Source organism: Bos indicus, chromosome 17 (genome assembly GCF_029378745.1).
Source record: "Bos indicus isolate NIAB-ARS_2022 breed Sahiwal x Tharparkar chromosome 17, NIAB-ARS_B.indTharparkar_mat_pri_1.0, whole genome shotgun sequence".
Classification (NCBI taxonomy): Eukaryota; Metazoa; Chordata; class Mammalia; order Artiodactyla; family Bovidae; genus Bos; species Bos indicus.
The window spans coordinates 21503472-21517756 of record NC_091776.1 but is presented as its reverse complement, the minus strand read 5'-3'; the positions used below and the strand labels follow the sequence as shown (position 1 = coordinate 21517756).

Genomic DNA, 14285 nt, shown 5'->3' with positions numbered 1-14285 from the left:
GTTTTTCTGGAACTCTCTTGCTTTTTCCATGATCCAGCAGATGTTGGCAATTTGATCTCTGGTTCGTCTGCCTTTTCTAAAACCAGCTTGAACATCTGGAAGTTCACGGTTCACATATTGCTGAATCCTGACTCGGAGAATTTTGAGCATTACTTTACTAGCATGTGAGATGAGTGCAACTGTGTGGTAGTTTGAGCATTCTTTGACATTGCTTTTCTTTGGGATTGGAATGAAAACTGACTTTTCCAGTCCTGTGCCCACTGCTGAGTTTTTCAAATTTCCTGGCATATTGAATGCTGTACTTTCACAGTATCATCTTTTAGATTTGAAATAGCTCAACTGGAATTCCATCACGTCCATTAGCTTTGTTCATAGTGATGCTTTCTAAAGACCACTTGACTTCACATTCCAGGATGTCTGGCTCTAGGTGAGTGACCACACCATCATGATTATCTGGGTCATGAAGATCTTTTTTGTACAGTTCTTTTGTGTATCCTTGCCACCTCTTCTTAATATCTTCTGCTTCTGTTCGGTCCATACCATTTCTGTCCTTTATCGAGCCCATCTTTGCATGAAATGTTCCCTTGGTATCTCTAATTTTCTTGAAGAGATCTCTAGTCTTTCCCATCTCCCCTCAATTCCCCTTTCAAGATTCTCTTCAGTTGATATATTTTGACCTTGAGATAAGTGCATGTTGGTGGTGGTCTGTTGCCACATTGTCTGACTCTTTGCAATCCCATGTACTGCAGCATGTCAGGCTTCACTTTCCCTCACCATCTCCCGGAATTTGCCCAAGTTCATGTCCATTGAATCAGTGATGCATTCCAGCCTCTGTTGCTGTCTTCTCCTTCTGCCTTCAATCTTTCCCAGAATCAGGGTCTTTTCCAATGAGTTGTCTCTTCATATCAGGTGACCAAAGTACTAGAGCTAGCTTCAGCTACAGCATCAGTCCTTCCATGAGGATTCACAGTTGACTTCCTTTAAGATTGACTGGTTTAATCTACTGACTATCCAAGGGACTCTCAAGAGTCTTCTCCAGCTTCCAGTCTTCTCCATCACAGTTCAAAAGTGTTAATTCTTTGGTATTCTGCCTTCTTTATGGTCCAGATCTCACATCAGTACATGACTACTGGCAAGACTACGGTCTTGACTATTTGGACCTTTGTCGGCAAAGTGACGTCTTTGCTTTTTAACACATTGTCTAGGCTGTCATAGCATTCCTGCCAAGAAGCAGTCATCTTCTAATTTCATGATAGCCGTCACCATACATAGTGATTTCAGAGCCCGAGAAGAGGAAATCTGTCACTGCTTCCACTGCTTCCAAATTGTCTCCTATTTGCCATGAAGTGATGGGACCAGATGCCATGATCTTAGTTTTTGGGATGTTGAGTTTTAAGCAGCTTTCTATTCTCATCTTTCACCCTCATCAAGAAATTCTTTGGGTATCCCTGGTGGCTCATATGGTAAGGAGTCTGCCTGTAATGTGGGAGATCCAGGTTCAATCCCTGGCTTGGGAAGATCCCCTGGAGAAGTAAAGTGAAGTGAAGTGGCTCAGTTGTGTCAGACTCTTTGTGATCCCATGGACTGTAGCCTACCAGGCTCCTCTGTTCATGGGATTTTCCAGGCTAGAATATTGGAGTGGGTTGCCATTTCCTTCTCCAGTAGATCTTCCCAACCCAGGGATTGAACCTGGGTCTCCTGCATTTTAAGCAGACGCTTTACCATCTGAGCCACCAGGGAAGTCCTCCAGTATTCTTACCTTGAAAATCCCATAGATGGAAGAGCCTGGCAGGCTACAGTCAATGGGGTCACAAAGAGCTGGACATGTCTGAGAGACTCCACTTTCAGTTTTAAGGGACTATTAAGCTCCTTTTTGCTTTCTGCCATTAGGGTAGTATCATCTGCATATCTGAGGTTGTTGCTATTTTTCCTGACAATATTGATTTCAGCTTGTAACTCATTCAGCCCGGCATTTTGCATGATATGCTCTGCATATACCTGATACACTGGAGGAGGAAATGACAAACCACCCCAGTATACTTGCCATGAGAACCCCATGAACTGTATAAAAAGGAAAAAAGATATGACACCAAAAGATGAGTCCTCCAGGTGAGAAGGGATCCAATATGTTACTGGGGAGGAGCAGAGGACAGCTGCTATTAGCTCCAGAAAGAATGAAGTGACTGTCCAAAGCAGAAATGATTCTCGGCTGTGGATGTGTCTGGTGATGAAAGTAAGATCTGGTGCTGTAAAGAACAGTATTGCATAGGAACCTGGAATTTCAGGCCCATGAATCAAGGTAAATTGAATGTGGTTAAGCAGGAGATGGCAAGAGTAAACATCAATATTTTAGCAATCAGTGAACTAAAATGGACAAGAATAGGTGAAGTTAATTCATATGACCATTATATCTACTTCTGGTGCAAGAATCCCTTCCAAGAAATGGAGTAGCCCTCATAGTCAACAAAAGAGTCCAAAATGCAGTACCTGGGTGCAGTCTCAAAAGTGACAAAATGATCTTGGCTCATCTTCAAGTCAAACCATTCAAAATCACAGTAATTCAAGTCTATGTCACAAACACCAATGTTGAAAAAGCTAAAGTTGATCATATATATATATATATATATATATATATATATATATTCTGTTAATCACAGGGGATTGAAATGCAAAAGTAGGAAGTCAAGAGAAAAGTTCATAACTAAGAAGTAATAGTTCATAGACAGGGTTTCAATACTTTTTCTTAAACCAGCTATTAGTCTCCCTAAGAGAATCTGTCTATATCTATCAGAGTGTTTTTAATTGATGTGTTTTAGATAAATGTGTATATTCATTCATCATTATTCCTAGAAAATGCCATAATTGAGTCCTTTCTCTCTTTACCATTTAAAATATCAAATAATGGTAACTTAAAATATGTGAACCTCTAATATTAGAGTACACAGTATTTCATTTAAATGTTATCATATAACTTTTATTTCATACACCTCATTTCTATAAAAGGTAGAGTATCTATCTGGCACACAGAAGGAGAATTTTATACTTAGCTTCCTATATTAGAGGTAGTGAAGTATGTAATTTTAAGAGGACCACAATACAAATGAGATTTTCAATAATAGTGGACTACTTTGGTTCTTTATATTTATGTAAACAGTATCATCAGTTCATATATTTCTCTTAAACTTTGCACTGATTCACAAATATATGTGCTTTATAGACGGTTTATACTTAAAACTCCAAAATTGATGTATTTATTATATGAAACCTGCTTATCATATTGCATTGCATTTCTGATCTCAGTTATTCCTCCTGGGTACCCAAGTTAGAAACTCCTGACTAATGCTTGACACTTCTCTCCCTTCAGTCCCACACCCAATCTGTTATCCAATCCTTTCTATACATATCTATATATCATTTTCAGATATTTAGCTCCTCATTATAATTGGCAATATTTTTATAACTGAATTATAATAATGATATCTCAGTGATTTCACCTGTAGTCTCTTCATTCTAATTCACTATTCTGTCTTTATTATTTTTCTGCTCAAAACAAAGGTATGTTAGCTGTAAAATCCATCAGTATTTCCAAATTTTCACTAAAAGTTCAAATTAATAGTACACAAGTTTAATATAATGTAGCATAGCACAGTGTGTCCCACTGCTCTACTCCTGCTAATTCTGTATTAGATTACTCTGTCTTCTCTCTGTACCATCCCAGCGATGGACTGCCTGAGTTTGTGTTGCTTGAAAATTCAGGTCAGATGTTACATGCTCTAGAGAAGTTTATTTTGTTGTTGTTGTTGTTGTTGTTTATTTGGCAGTGACTTGTCATTTTCTTCTTTCATAGAAGTGCAATCTTTTTTTGTTTTTTGTTTTTTTTAAGCCAGGCACATGCCAGCTTGATATAGACGCTATATTTTCTACCAAACATATTTGAAGCTAGGAGTTTATAAATGAAATTTGGGGCAATGAGATATAGGCTAAACTGTCATTTAAAAGCTTAAGGGAGCCTTTCTAAAATGATGATTGATGCACTATCTTTGACCCTTCTGCCTTCGTTGATAGCTGGAACACTGGTATGATGTTGGCAACAAGAATGGGGCTATTGGTACTCTAACAAAGACTTGGGATGAAGGACGGTACTGTGCCTTGCTGTGAAGAGATGGAATGAGTCCGGGCCTCTGAGGGAGACACAGCCAACATGCTGGCCCTGGACTATCTATCTCCAGACCTCTATCAACGTGAGACAAACAAGAAATATCTGTATCAAGTAAGACTCTAATATTAAATTTGGGGCTTCTGTTACCTACAACAGAACTTAAAATTCAATTGTTGGATTGAGCTACTTAACATTCCTATTAGCATTTACCCATTCACTTATTACAATGTATCTCCCTGGAGTGAAATTATTTGTTTAAATGAATTTCTTCTAGTCTATATGCTAAAATCATGATGAGAAGTTGAACTACATTTTAATAGTTAACATTTTATTTATTTAGTGTTTCATTTCTTAAATTGTACTTTTCTCATTTAAGCATTTATGGCATGTTAGACACTACAATAAATATGAGAAATAAAGAGATGAGTATTATGCAGCCCACCATTTTATTATTGCCTAGCACAATACCTTATGAATAAAAGGTGCTAAGAAATTTTTATTGCGTGAATAAATCATATGCACTTTTCAAAGAACTGCGATGTTGGATAGTGTAACTTATTTATACTGTACTATGCTAGAGGCTTTTTAACCTCTTGGCAGAACACTCTGAAAGGGCATCTTAGCCAAATTAAAGTACTCTTGACCCACAGTAAACCAAGTCAAAATCAAAGAATGAAAATAATTCAGCTATTGGTACTACTGTCCAAACCTGGTTTTAAAATGTGCAAATATTAGACAAATCTAATAATAACTGCCATACTATTTTTCTAAAACAACACAAAATGAAAAATAAGCATTTATGTGAAGTTTAAATCAATATATTGCCATTCTGCTTTCAATTGCAAAGAAAGTAGTAAAAAGCTCAAATGACAGTCTCATAGAAATGTCATAAATTTTTATCAAAATGCCAGTTAATATAGTTTAAATAATTGAAAAAATCTTTTTTATAGAAGAGTTTCCACACATTTCTTACCTTAGAATATATCCTTGCCAAGTCACTTCAGTCGTGTCTGACTCTGTGCAACCCCACAGACAGCAGCCCACCAGGCTCCCCCGTCCCTGGGATTCTCCAGGCAAGAACACTGGAGTGGGTTGCCATTTATCCTTCTCCAATGCATGAAAGTGAAAAGTGAAATTGAAGTCGCTCAGTCATGTCCAACTCTCTGCAACCCCATGGACTGCAGCCTACCAGGCTCCTCCATCCATACGAGTTTCCAGGCAAGAGTACTGGAGTGGGGTGCCATTGCCTTCTCCAGAATATATCCTTAATAAACTACAAATCCGTTAAATTTTTTCAAAATGATTATATGCCTACTTAACAAAATTACATTGGTTCTCTATAAAGGATTGGACACTTGTAAGGAAGTCAGGTTAGAGGAAAAATCTGATTTGATTTCAAGCAAGGTGCCTATGAATTTATCTGACTTAAAGATCAGCCAACAAAATTATTTTATACTCAAAATGCAAACTTAAAAAGATCATTGTATAAAATCATGATTAGGGCATTAGTTAATTAGTGGAATGTAAGTGATGCAAGTTTACAATCTTACAGTTAGGTCCAAAAACCTTTATTTATGCATGCATGCTAAGTCACTTCAGTCGGGTCCAACTCTTTGCGACCCTGTGGACTTTAGCCTGCCGGTCCCTCTGTCCATGTGATTCTCCAAGCAAGAATATTGGGGTGAGTTGCCATATCCTCCTCCAGGGGATCTTCCTGACCCAAGGATCAAACCTGGATCTCTTAGGTCTCCTGCATTGGCAGGCGGGTTCTTTACTGCTGCTGCTGCTGCTGCTGCTAAGCCGCTTCAGTCCTGTCCGACTCTGTGCGACCCCATAGACGGCAGCCCACCAGGCTCCCCCGTCCCTGGGATTCTCCAGGCAAGAACACTGGAGTGGGTTGCCATTTCCTTCTCCAAAGCATGAAAGTGAAAAGTGAAAGTGAAGCCGCTCAGTCGTGTCCGACTCTTCACGACCCCATGGACTGCAGCCTACCAGGCTCCTCCGTCCACGGGATTTGCCTGTACCGCTGGCACTATCTGAAAAGTCCCTCTCTTATTTATATATAAAGGTAAACTGCAAGAAAGATGTAACTAGTTCACTGAAGCAGGACTCGTTTGTGCAGGTAGTAAGTAGCAAGATCGTACCGGAAATAGAACAGGAGGGTTCCTTGAGTCTATGAGTAGAAAAAGAAGTCCTTACAAATTTCCTTTTTATTTTTTAAAAAAGGCTACTCAGAATAAGTGAGCAAATTCACAGCTATGATGAGACTGGTAATAGCTTGCTTTTTTGAATTCTTTACTATATGGAGAGCTATTTTTCATTTAGAAAATCTGATTAAATATTTTACATTATTATTAATACCATACATATAAAATTATACAATAACCTTTATCTACATTATCTCATTTGATTCTCTTCACAACCTAAGCAAGTCCATTTTCAATTTTGAAGTCAACATCAAGGTTGATGACTTAACCTCCATTTTACATAAGCAAATTACAAAGATTTTAATAAACACTGATCACACTTTTTATAATTATTGACTCACTAAACACTGTTAATAAGATCATGTTATCATATTCAATTTTTAAAAGAAGTTTAATATTAGGTGCAATTGAGGGTCACTCTGAAGCATCCTAATGTTTAGGATTAGTCCAAAATGTCACAATAATTCAGATATTTGAGGAGAGGTTTACAGACAAAAGTAGTTACTGGGGCAAACATGTAAATGAAATATCAGTGAAGATGAGTTAATGAAGTGAGAATGTTTACTTTTAACCAAGGAAAAACACAATGAAAAAAAATATACTTTCATAAAGTAGAGGGGATAAGATAAAGAGTGGGCTGAAATGTGAGAAGAACTGAAGGAGGGAAAAAGTAGAGGATATTTTAAAAATAAAAGTTGTTTAAACTTGACATAAAGGCAGAGAGAAGTGTAATGTGAAATGGGAATTTTAGATGCTGAAAATCTCAGCTTATTTATCAACCAGGTACCACTCTGTTAGCAGTAGAACTGGAATTCTTAGCTTTATTTTCAGAAATTAAAGTTGCTGTTTTTTATAATTGTGAATTAGAGCTGAGTGAAAACATTTATAACTAAATGTGTTTCAACGATTTCACCATATTTTATTTTGGGTGAAACTGACTTTTAATAAACAACTTCCATAAATGTTAATTCTTTGATAACTAAATGGCCTTATCGTGGGAACAGAAACTCTGGTTATTTCACGTATAAGTTTTAAGGAGTTTACTGTCACTGAAGTATTATAGATACACTTCAAAATCACTACTTTAAGCTCTGAAAACTAAATGAACAGCACCTCTACAACAAAATGCAGAGAGATGCATTGAGGAGGGTAGAAGAGGTAGAGATACAGCCTTGCCCAGGACCCCACCCCAGACACGGTGGCCACACAACTGGGAAGGAATCCAAATTATAGAACTCCCCCTGGAGGGGTGAAAGGACTGAGCCTCACATTAGGCACCCCACCACTGGGAGCTGGCACCAGAAAGACAAGATCCCTACACTTCTGATGTTGAACATCAAAGGGGATTAAAGCCAGAAGAATCATAGAAATGGAAGAAATGGAGATCCTGCTTTTTCCCTTTGCCCTGAAATCTAGGGCAAAACCAAGTGCCCTGAGAGCTAGCGCAAAAGCAATAAACTGAAAAATGCCTAGGCAATAAGTGAAGAAGACACACTTCTCAGTTTTAAAGCTTCTGCCAGAGAGGCAGGAGGAAGCTGCTGGGACTTTATCTGGAGATGGAAGTGTTGGTGAAGACATCTCTGCAGTCTCATCTTAACCTATATGTGACAATGCTGTGGGGTGCCATTTTTGGTGCCCTTTCTCTAGCTTGCTAGTACCAGAGGTCAGGCTCTACCCACCCCATATTGTTACTGGGCCAGAGGGAGTACCCTGCACCACACCTACCCCAAGCCACACTGGAGGTGCAACTGGCCCGGGCAGTGTCCCAGGCCCCGGCCTCCCTGCACTGCGGACAAGCTGCAACTGAAACAGGCGAGTGCCGAGAGTCTTGTCCTCCCTGTGCAGCAGCTGCAGTCCTATTACCTCTGGCAGGTGCCTACATCCTACCCAAAGGCCATCCTTAGAGTGTCTGACCCTGGTTGTCAGGGAAAATTGTACTTCTGTGCCACACAGAACAGCACCTACTCAAGAATGCTTATTTAAGAATGAACGAGAGAGACATTTCTCCTAGCATCGGTAGACAAACATGTGGAGGGATGGATGAAATATAGATGAATATGTTTCAAACTAAAGAATAGGGCAAACCTCTGAAAAAAAACCTTAATAAAATGGAAATGAGCAACTTACATGATTCAAAATTCAAAGTAATGGTCATAAAGATGCTCACCAATCTGGGGAGAAGAATGGATGAACACACCAAGAACTTTAGTAAAGAGGTAGAAAATATAAGTACCAAATAGAAGTTATAACTGAAAAATACCCTAGAAGGATTCAACAGCAGAGTAAATGAAATGGAAGCATGAATCACTGAGCTGGAAGACAAGGCAATGGGAAATAACAAGACATAGAAGCTAAATAAATAAGAATTAAAGCAAGTGAAGATCCTTTGAGGGACCATTGTGACAATATCAGGTGCAATAGTATTAGGATAATAGGGGTCCCAGAAGGAGAAGAAAGAAAGTCAGGAAAATTATTTGAGAATAAAACGACAGAAACATTCCATACTCTGGGGAAGGAAACAGACACTCAGGTCCAAAGAGCCCAGAAATTTCCAAATAAGATGAACCCAAAGAAAAACACACTGAGACACCTTATAATTAAAATGGTAAATAATAAGGATAAAGAGTCTTAAAAACAGCATTATTTATCCAAAGAAAACAAAACACACCAGTCTTAAAAGATATATGTACTCATATGTTCATTGCAGCAGCATTATTTAAGATAGTCTAGATATGGAAGCAATCTAAGTGTCCATTGACGTATATGGGGATGGAATGGATGAAATACGTGAAGGAAATTAAAGGCAGAAACTTGAAGTTATAAAATAAATGTCATAGGGATATTATGTACAGCATAGGAAATATAGTCAAAAATATTGTAAAAACTTTGTGGACTGACAGATGGTAACTAGACTTATCATGGTGATTCTTTTGTGATATATCTAAATATTGGATCACTATGTTTTATACCTGAAATGAATGTGGCATTGTATGATAATTATAATTCAACAAAAAATAAAATAAACAGCATAACTGGAATTTTCCCAGAGAAAAGAGTGGATTATTTTCTCCAATTCAGTTTTGGCATGACATAATATTAATACTGGTCATAATTAATCAATTATCCAAGTAGCAATTGTTTATGATGCAATATGTTGTGAGAACAAATGAAGGGTAAGGTGTTGCAATCTGGAAGACCTGGTTTTAAAATCCGTCTTTGGCATTTTTCATTTATGTGCATTCCAGCAATTGGTTTATACTTTGCTTATATCTTAATCAGCCATCAAATGATCTCAATCTAAAACAAGTGATTTAATGTGAAACAAAGCCTGGGTTATAGAAGTCAATTCTTCTCAGCAATAGAGCTGAGAATGGAATAAAATGCTTTCTCTAATCTTACTGTACTAGGGGTCAGAGGAAAAAGAAAAGTGGGAAATGACTAATATTAAGTGAATTAGGTGATCATTTAGGATCATATCCAGTTTTATTAGCTAGGATTGGTCCAGCCATGAGTGTTATCTTTGCTTTTCCCTTCTCTCCCTGATTTTCTTGAGCTAACTGAGATGGTTTTCTCCTGAGTAGGAGGTCTTTTCTGGAAAATTCAAATCAGATGAAAGGATCATTATCACACTAGGGGAAAAATATTTCATTTACTACTGAATTCACACTGGATCACTTGAAACAGGCAATAACTAGAAAAATTTGCAGCAAAATCATATTTAATATCATGCAGTTACAAAGGAAGTAAATTCCTACCATCTAAACCCCATAATCACTGCAGCCTTCCTAGGCTGGATATATGATTAAACTGTTCCCATTTATTTTAGAATCTCGAATGTTTCACTCTACTTTATTTTCCTTTACAATGATGCTGGGTTTGTTTGCTTGTTGGGAATTCCTATATTACCAATTGCAGCTGTGGAATAAAACATAGATGACGGAGTTTTCCTGATCCTTCCTCTAAACACATTCTCACACACAAACACACACACACACACCCACACACACACACCCACACACCACAATACACACACAAGCATAGAATTCAGAAGCAACTACAACACCAAATATAGCGCAGAAGTTTTCATTACAGAAAAAACAGCAACAAAATACAGGAACTCTGCCATTTGCAAATGTTCCAGAATTGCATAAAATTCCCTACTAATATCACCTTCTAAATCTTCTGACATCCCTTCTTATTTTTAGGTCAAACCTGTCAATCTATTATCTGCTTTTCATATTATTAGGATCCACATTTCAATGAAGTCCTTTTCTTTCTCCACAAACATTTCAAGACAGGTCTTTCCTTCACAGTCATTCCCCAATAGTCTTGATATAACCCATGGACATGGAAAGGAGTATGTGTTATGAACACTCATGTTAGCATAGCAAGAACGTGGTACTATCCTGTAGACATGCCTAATTATGTATGTCAGTACATGTATACTAGTAGATCCCTTCTTTTTTTTTTTTTTTTCTTTTTTGTTTTTTTACATTTAATTTAAAAATACTGACATTTTTGTAGGTAACTAGAAAATACTGACTTGGTAAATCGAAAGGTCTTATTTTCAGACCACTTGTTCAGGATAGTAGTTATATGCAGGCAAATTACATACTTATCCGAATTCCATTCATTAAGATCTATTAAAATAAAGCATAAAAGACACAAGATTCTTCCCATCCCAAATATATACCGTTGTAAAAAGTTCAGAGAAACTTGCTGTCAAAAGAGCCCCCAAAACACAGTGGCTTTAATATGATAGAAATTTATTATTCTCTGAACTAACAGGCTCAACATGAGTGGTCCAGGTTGGCAGAATGGCATGGCTGTCCTCTATATATAACTTCGGAGTGTATTCCATCCATCACTATTTCCAGGTAATAGAAGGGGCAAAGAAAGTAATTGAAGAATAAGCAATTTCCTTTCAAGCATGTGGCATGTTAACAACATACATCACTTCTGCTCATATTCCTTTTTCAACAAATTAGCCACATGGCTGCATCCAGCTGCATGGGAGACAGAAATGTAAACCATATTTGTATGGCCATGTGCTATGCTAACACACAGGGGTTCTGTTTCCAAAAGAAGGAAGGCATGAAATGATACAGAGGATATTTAACATTCTCTGAAATATTCAAAATGCTTAGAGACACTACTTGCTCTCAGAGTTTTAAAAAGGTATGTATTTGTTTATGCATGTGTGTGCGTATGTGTATATGTGTGTGTGAGAGTTTCTATTAAGTCTATTATAGACGTAGCACCAAATGAAATAAACTGGAAAAAAATCATAATCTTCATTTCTCTATCTGAGATGACTTAGTCTGTGTTTCCTGGAAACAAATTCTGAAAATGGTGTTTGGGTAGAGGAAGTTATTGGGAAGTGCCCTCACAAGCAACAACTTGAGGGAAAGAGGAAGGACTGGGCAGAAATAAAATTGATTTGTAATGTAGTACCAAAGGAAGTCAACACCATAGGAAGCTTTGAAACTAAGATGCTTTTAGAGTTTTCTTACCTGAGATAGGGGGCTGCACTTTTGAACCCCATATCAACTAAACACTGGATGTGGGTAATCCCCCAGGGAGGGTCAAGTTATATTCCTGTGGGCAAAATAAATTTCTAATAGTATATCTTAGTCACTTTGAGATGATCTAACAAAGTACCATAGACTGGGTGGTTTATGAAGAGTAGAAATTCATTGCTTATAATTCTGGAGGAAGGAAATCTGACATCAGGGTGAGAGCCCTGTTTGTGGTTAACAGTGCCCACGTCTCATTGTATCCTCCCATAGTGGAAAGCAGAGAGGGAAATCAAGCTTTCTGAGGACTCTCATAAGGGCACTAATCCCATGTACGGAAGCCATCCTCATGACCTCATCCAATCCTAATTACCTCTCAAAAGCCCCACTCATAGTATCATCGCACTGGAGAGTTGGGTTTCAACACGTGAATTTTGGAATGGGACACAAGCACTCAGTCTATTGGATCTGAGCCATCAGCCACCAACCTTCCTAAGAGCTGAAAAAATGAAAGTGGTTGTGGTGAAGGGGATTGATGAGTGCTAAATAACCAGACAGCAAGAATTAGAGCAATATAAGAAAATGTTCCTAATTCTACGACTACTTATACCTGTATAATTTGGATATACTGCAATGCTCCTCTTAAGCATATCTCACTGCACCTCAGATAGGAAGGCACAAAGTACTTGTAAATACTGCTTAGCTCAAATAGGACAGCTAACAAACCTTGGAACAGTTTTCAACACTTTCTTCTCTCTTCCCCAGAAAGGATGCCATTTGAATAATGCTACATAGAAGATTGAATCCTTTTCCTTCCCCATGAATCCTTTTCGGGAACTTGGAAAATAATACTGACATATACAAACAACAAAGGATAACATGTTCATGGGAGTTGTATCTTTTCTTTAAGGAATTTACATTTACTCAGAGTGAACAAAGCAAGTACTATCCTTAAAACATTCTTTGTTTCATGAAGGAACAATGACAACCAATGACACATTACTTCCTATAGAGCCCTTTTGTAATGGTTTTTATTATGTAATATTTCAGCACTACTTTGTACCTAGTATATCTAGAAAGGATCTCAGAACTTGTAAATACTGTTTTTTTCTTATATTTTCATTTGGAAATAATTTTAAGATGGATAGAATCCACTAATCTCTGTCTTATCTTTAAAAGTATCTGTAGGAATAGCAATAACTTTCCTATTTCTGAAATTATTGGCATAACCCCTAGAAATATCTTCAATAACAGCTGGTGTGTTATTCTCTATATTCCCCATCTCTACTCATATTGGTATTTAATTTTTGAGCAAAAGTAGGGTAGAAGATGCATATTCAAAGCAGAGGCATTAGGGAAACAAGGCAGAAGTTTGGTAAAGACAAGTCCCAAGTTTCTTGTCTCTCATTATCCTATAAAGAGGCAGCTTGGCTTTATTTTCAGGAAGAGGAATGTAATTTTCTGCCACTTTATAAATTTATAAGGGGAATGAATGTCAGCAGGGACCACCCGTTCAAGTTGGAAGCTCCAAAACTGGGCCACTGAGACCACAGCCTGCTTTCTGGGATCACCTACTGAAGGGGCAGGTGCATTCATATCATCACTGGTTTCATCTTAAGGACTTTCAACCCTCTAGCTAAGTCAGCTCTTTTTCCTCCAGCCTTAGTGAAATATAGTTGACATATAATATGTAAATTTAAGGTGTACTATTAAAATGACAAACTCACATGCATTCACACACATACACACAGATAGATATATAGCAACATGGCTACCATCACAACAGGGTGATACCTCTATCATGTCACATAATAATTATCTCTTTTTTGTGGTGAGAAAATTTATGATCTGCTCTCTAGCAGCTTTCAAGTACATGATACAGCAAGTCACCTCTTTAAGAAAGCACTATCAGCGCCATCCATCAGAAACACAGGCTTGCTGTGACTTCCTTGGTGGCCCAGTGGTTAAGACTCTATGACTCCAATACAGGGAGCATGGGTTCAATCCCTGGTTGGGGAACCAAGATTCCACATGCTGTGTGACCAAAAAATTAAGAAGAAAAGAAACAGGCTTGCTCTTCTCATAATGGAAATAAAGATGGTTGAACACAACTTTCCATAGTACACATCAAGATGCAATGCCACTAAAATACCCTTTCTGAAACTTGGATATAAGTGGACTATTAGATAAAATAGAGAATCGTTATTAATTTTGCTACCATGCAAATGGGCTTGTCATTATACAAGAAAATGTCCTTAATTTTAGAGATGCATACTGAAATATTCACATATACATTATTATGTCTGTAATTTGTTAAGATACTTCACTAAGAAATACCTTGAGCAGTTTGGCCAATGTTGACAGTTGGGTAGCTAGGTGGAAGGTATATGCATATTCACTAAT

General features: G+C 37.6%; 1 non-coding gene across 1 annotated transcript; it reads right to left on the bottom strand.

Annotated features, from left to right (window-relative positions):
* Positions 1-1668: 1668 nt before the first annotated feature.
* Positions 1669-1740, bottom strand: TRNAF-AAA (transfer RNA phenylalanine (anticodon AAA)). Its single transcript has one exon. It is a non-coding gene; the product is annotated as a tRNA-Phe (tRNA).
* Between the last annotated feature and the right edge of the window lie 12545 nt (positions 1741-14285).